This window comes from Lactuca saligna, chromosome 9 (assembly GCF_052625555.1).
Source record: "Lactuca saligna cultivar CGN05327 chromosome 9, ASM5262555v1, whole genome shotgun sequence".
NCBI lineage: Eukaryota > Viridiplantae > Streptophyta > Magnoliopsida > Asterales > Asteraceae > Lactuca > Lactuca saligna.
This window is the reverse complement of record NC_136425.1, coordinates 167,867,255-167,873,552: the sequence shown is the minus strand read 5'-3', so window position 1 is coordinate 167,873,552 and position 6,298 is coordinate 167,867,255. Positions and strand designations below refer to the sequence as shown.

General features: G+C 39.9%; 1 pseudogene; it reads right to left on the bottom strand.

Annotated features, from left to right (window-relative positions):
• Positions 1-718: 718 nt before the first annotated feature.
• LOC145018980 (5S ribosomal RNA) lies at positions 719-836 on the bottom strand (annotated as a pseudogene).
• Between the last annotated feature and the right edge of the window lie 5,462 nt (positions 837-6,298).

Here is a 6,298-nt window from a genome sequence, read left to right as displayed (position 1 = left end):
CCAAATGTTGTTTCAACGTATTTTTGTGGTCTTTAGACTTAATATGTAACACCCCCCTTTGGCACGTATCACAATATTGTCCGCTTTGGGCCACTCGGCACGAGGACTTCCCAGGGGGTCACCCATCCCGGTACTACTCCCGCCCGAGCACGCTTAACTGCAGAGTTCTTATGGGATTTGCTGCCCTCACGGATTTAAAACGCGTTGTGACAAGGAAGGTATCCACACCCCTTATAAGTAGATGTTTCGTTCTCCTTCCAAGCCGATGTAGGATCGGGTGCAACCCACCTTCACCCCCCATTGTAGGGTTCGACGTCCCTGTCGAACACATCGACCCGTGCCCTAGCTCTGATACCATTTGTAACACCCCCCTCTGGCACGTATCACAATATTGTCCGCTTTGGGCCAGTCGGCACGAGGACTTCCCAGGGGGTCACCCATCCCGGTACTACTCCCGCCCGAGCACGCTTAACTGCAGAGTTCTTATGGGATCTGCTGCCCTCACGGCTTTAAAACGCGTTGTGATAGGGAAGGTATCCACACCCCTTATAAGGAATGCTTAGTTCTCCTTCCCAGCCGATGTAGGATCGGGTGCAACCCACCTTCACCCCCCATTATAGGGTTCGACGTCCCTGTCGAACACATCGACCCGTGCCCTAGCTCTGATACCATTTGTAACACCCCCCTTTGGCACGTATCACAATATTGTCCGCTTTGGGCCACTCGGCACGAGGACTTCCCAGGGGGTCACCCATCCCGGTACTACTCCCGCCCGAGCACGCTTAACTGCAGAGTTCTTATGGGATCTGCTGCCCTCACGGATTTAAAACGCGTTGTGACAAGGAAGGTATCCACACCCCTTATAAGTAGATGTTTCGTTCTCCTTCCAAGCCGATGTAGGATCGGGTGCAACCCACCTTCACCCCCCATTGTAGGGTTCGACGTCCCTGTCGAACACATCGACCCGTGCCCTAGCTCTGATACCAACCTGTCACACCCCCGAACCAGACGGCGGAAACGTCCGGGGGCTGTCGTGACTCAATTGAATACCATAACATTGAATATATATGAAACATAACAACATTCGTCACCATTCATCAACATAGTACAACCAGTAGTGTTTACATATCATACATTGTTTAAACATTACATTCCCCAAAAATTAAGTTGTTCAATTCATACAAAAATAAACCGCAACCGTCACTGGATATGATTTCCCTTGATTCACTGGCTCCCTGAGAATACAAGTATTTTGAAAAACGTCAACATATGAAATGTTGGTGAGTTCATAAGTAGTGTTTGAAATCGAATGTTTGTATTGTTTGAAAAACCACCAGAAAATCCGATATTTTCTGAAAAGATAAGTTTTCGAAAACGTTTGTGAAGATCCATAGGTATGCTTGTTCGTTTCTATACTTGTAAAAAAAATGTTCGTTGAAAATGTATGCATTTCAAATCAGTTCGTATTGAAAACCCTAGGAAAACCCGATGTTCTCCTAGTTCCTTGAATTACGTGATGTTACATTGAAACCATTGCATAGCGTATAGTGTCAGTCCCAGGCGACGTTGGAAGGTTTTCGAGCAGGATTATTTACTACAAACCCGCGTTACACAAACGCCCAGTTTATAGTTATACTAACGACTCCGAAGGCGTCGTCAGTACTAATCGCGTTATCCAATCGCCCTGACTAGGTGTAGTCCCACATCCGAAGAGAAAGAGATCACGAAGACCCCGGTAACTCCATTAGCCGGTTGGGGATAAAATGTACGAGGGGTCCCCGACCCCCCTCGCATGAAATGTAGACTTTACTAGCAATACCAAAGGACCCTTGGGGACCGGTGGTATACAAGCCATTGAAAGTCCATTTACGTTGTGTCGGATCGGTAAAACCCAACACACCGTAAAAAAAATGTCTTCAGGCCTTAAGATCAGGTCATTGGGCTAGCTAGGCTCAACGAACAAGATTTTACACTTGTGGGGCCCAAAGATGGTGCGTAGACGTCTGTGCACACTCGCATGTATATGTAATACCAAACGTTACTTGTATGAATCGTAGTGTCGTAGTGTTAGTAGTTGTAGATTTCTATTGGCTCGAGACCGAGCCAATTCGTTTAACAACGACTTTTGGGTATTGTAATGTATTGTATTTCGTCGATAGTCGCGGTACAATTATTTGATCAAATTGTGTACATTGAACTAGCCTTGAAATATTCCTGTTTTCAGCCCCTTATTATTTGTAAAATTTACATTTTCAACCCTGTTTACTAAATACTTCCCGGTTTGGTCCTTAAACTATTTTTCTTGACATTTTAACACCAAAAATTATTGAAATTAATATTTTTCAGCAAATTTTTCATAGAAAACAGTTTAAGTCCTTGAAAATGCAGTTTTTCTCGGTTTTAGTCCCCTCTTTTCGCAACTTTGACAATTTTGGCCCAAATTGGAAAATTTTTGCAACTTTGGTCCTTTTTAAATTTAAAAAGCATTTTAAACCTTTGAAAAGGATTTGGAACACTTATAGTCCACTGTTTTACAGTAAGTTACAGTTTTGGCCCTCCAAAACAGAAAAATTCGCATAATGGGCCTTATTGGGCCGAAATTTTCATTTTTAGCCCATTAAGCTTGGAATTTATGTTTTTAATCCCCTAAATGAGTATATTTCCAGAAATTTATTTATTGAAACTGTTTTGGCACACTTCATCCATCAGAATCTGTGAAATGTCAATTTGGGCCCTTATTTTTGCATTTTTCACATTTTAAGCCCAAAATTTGTGTTTTTAACCCAAAGAAAATTATTACTAAACCACTTAGCCATTTTCCTTGACACACTTTGTGTTTAGAAATATATTTGAAGCTAAAATCATTTAACACAAGGTATATCTCGGTTTTGATGGGTTTTAAGGCTAGATCCAACATAAAAACACATAAAAGCATACATATAAGCATGGAAATCATACAAGGCATACAAAACACATATAGATCTACACTTTCACTTGTATTCCCCCCCCCCCACAAAACTCATAAAAACAGAAAATAGGGGGTATGAAGCTCACCTTGGGGTGTTGATTCGGTTTTGCAAGGAAAATGGAAGGAAAAATGAAGTGTTTTTGGCCTTAGCTCCCTTTGATGAAGATCTCGAGTTTTGAGATGGTTCTAGGATGCAAGATCACGATTTTTGCATAGATTAGGAAAGGATTTTGATAACAAAAGAATTTAAACCATAGATCTATGCATAATCTTACCTTAGATGAAGAATTTTGTGGAGATTTCCTCTTGAATGCTTCCTAGAACTCGAGATTTTTGAGTGGAGAGGGAGAGTTGTTCTTGAGTGATCTAGAGAGAATTTGAGATATTTTTGGTGTGTGTATGTGTGTATGGCCGAGAGTGAGAGAGAGAAGGGAAGAGAGGTGATATTTGAGGTGATGTGCATGGAGAAATGAGATTAATGCATGGATATCCTATGGGTAAAGATGAGGTGTCATTTGCAAGTCCATTGTCTCTTGGGTTTGGGCCTTGGGCCGAGAATGTGAAGGGAAAAAGGAAAAATTTGGGCTTTTGTCCCTAAGCCCACTATTAGAGGTAGTTTAGGGTATTTATTGGCCTTATAAAATAAAATTGTGATTTTTATGCTTTATTAAGCTAGGTTAGGTTAAATTATGGATCAAAGCTTGTGATTTATTTCATTCTAGGCCCAATATGACCTAAAATGTTGAAATAAATTAGTGTGGGTCCAATTAGAGCCCAATTAGGGTCCTAAGCCCATGATAGTCCAATTGGAAGCTTATTGGTCCATTTGGATCCAAATAGGAAGTCCTAGTCCAAATGGACTTAACAAGAACTTCTAGGGTCTCCAATTGTTTGATGACTACTTGTAGTGCTTGTATATTGTATTTGATTGAAGTTTTTGATTCACATTAGGTTGAGTGTATAGATTACATGACACAAAATTTCCAGTCGTGACATAATATAAGATTCGATTCATTCTAGTACAACCCTGTATGCATCAGAAGTTTCTTCTGATGAAACTATGGATTCACAATTATAACATGAAAGATCCCAACTTTCGTATTTATGAAAGACCCAAACTTTCATACTATTTCAAAAGATTTCTTAAGTTAGTTCCTCAAAACATGCTACTTGCATATTTATAAAACAATATTTTATATTGATAAAGAGATTACAAAGGATTTGATACAAACCGACTAAGTTTTATTACATTTCATGTCTACCCAGGAATCTACTATTCATATACATACATGAACATTTAAAATACAGACAAATACTATTAACTATTCTAAATCTTTCAGCAGTATAAAGCTATATTGGAATACTCATCACCTGCAATTGTTAAATATTGAGAGGAATAAACGATAATGCTTAGTGAATTCAATAAATAGATACAATATAATCTTATGCCTTGCATATACCAATATGACAGAAGCAGAAGGGAACAAGAAGACATATGTGAAATCATGTGACAAGCGTTCATATCAATCAAAGACTTTATTGAAAGATATACTTTTCAATGAGACATGACGATTTCAATACTTAATATGCATCAATAAAGCTTTGTCCCAATTGGCACAAAAGACATATAATTTCTGATTAACATTTTAATAGATTTCAGGCTTATAGCCCTATCTAACCATTTGCCAATACCATAGATTAGAGTTCATTCTCTTACAGAGTCATGCTCTACATGGTCAGAGGCTACATACCATTCTTATCTAACCTTCTGCCAATGCCATAGAATAGAAGTCATTCTCTTACGGAGACATGCTCTACATGGCCAGAGGCTATGTACCAGTACCAATGTGAATCTAAGTCCTTTTACGGATCACATGGTCAAAGGTATTATAATTGCTATAAACATAGCGAATAAAATAACACGGGAGAATAACTTAGAATAATAAAACTGAGAAGCACATAGCACATATAACACATAATATACAATTGTTCCTATATATTGAACTCACCTTAAGTTAACCGAGGGTTAAAATAGTAATTTGGACAACATTTCGGCTTTAAATATGACTTTCTATGTTGAAAACCGAGAACTTAATTGAAAACCGGGCTCTGCGAAGGTAGGGCTTCAAAACCGAAAAAATAAAATTTCCAAGCTTCTCGGGGGTCTCGGGACGTGTTTCGGGTGCTAAAATTGATACCGAGGCTTCGGGAAAAGTCAAAATAAAGAAAATATTGAAAAAGGGGCCAAAAATGGAAAATTTCAAATTCTAGCCGGGAGGGTTCGTACCCTCCTATTTATAGGGGCGAGGTTCGGATCCGGAGGGGCAGGTGGCAGCAACAGCGAAGGCCACACAGCAGCCAGAGCAAGGTTCGGTGGCCAGATGTCGCACCCGCAAGGCGGCCAGGTGCGAGGTTTGGAGGGGTGACGAAGCAGCTCGGTGGCTCGGCTCGCAGGTAAGCACGCGTCAGATCCGGATTGGCTCGCACTTCGGTCCACTCGGCATGCGACACGCGATGCTTCTCAGAATGGCCACATCTCCGGTGACGCTGCAGCTTCGTGCGATGTGACGTGGCAGCGACGAGGGTCTCCGGTGGCTGTACTGTTCATGCGAAATTCTCGGATTTCGAGCCCCGAACTTCTAAAATCCATAACTTTCGCATACGAGCTCCGTTTTTGACGTTCTTTATATGCACGCGTAGCTAAAATTAATCTCTACAACTTTCGTTTAGACTTTGTCGGCTATTTTTGAATTTATTTTTAATATTATTATTTTTAACAGACCGGGACAGGAAAATCCGTTAAAAATTCGTAACTTCTTCATCCGACATCCGTTTTCGTCAGACTTTTCACCGTTGTACTACATATGACGAGACCTTCGATTCTTGTTTAGGATGTATCGGTCAAATATCGCTCAATCTAAAATTCGAGTTTTTAGCTGTCTACTGCTAAGTTGAAACTTCGAAAAATCATAACTTCCTCATACGAAGTTAGATTTTGGCGTTGTTTTTATCGAATTTCTCGGTTTAAAGAATACTACGACTTTCATTTAGATTACTAAGGCTAAAGAGCAGTTTATCAAAAACTCACTTTTTACGTCATTCGGCGTCGTGCCGGCTTTGTCGCGGATCTTCGTCTGGTCATAACTTCTTCGTTATAACTCGGATTTTGACGAGGTTTTCGCCTACAAGTTTCTAACGAGATTCTCTACAACATCAAATAATAAAATTTTAATTATTTAAAAGTTTATATTTTCTCTAAATTTCACTATTTGGCTTTTCATTGGAATCTCATAAGACTTTCAATATTTTCTGAGTGATTCTAAACACAGT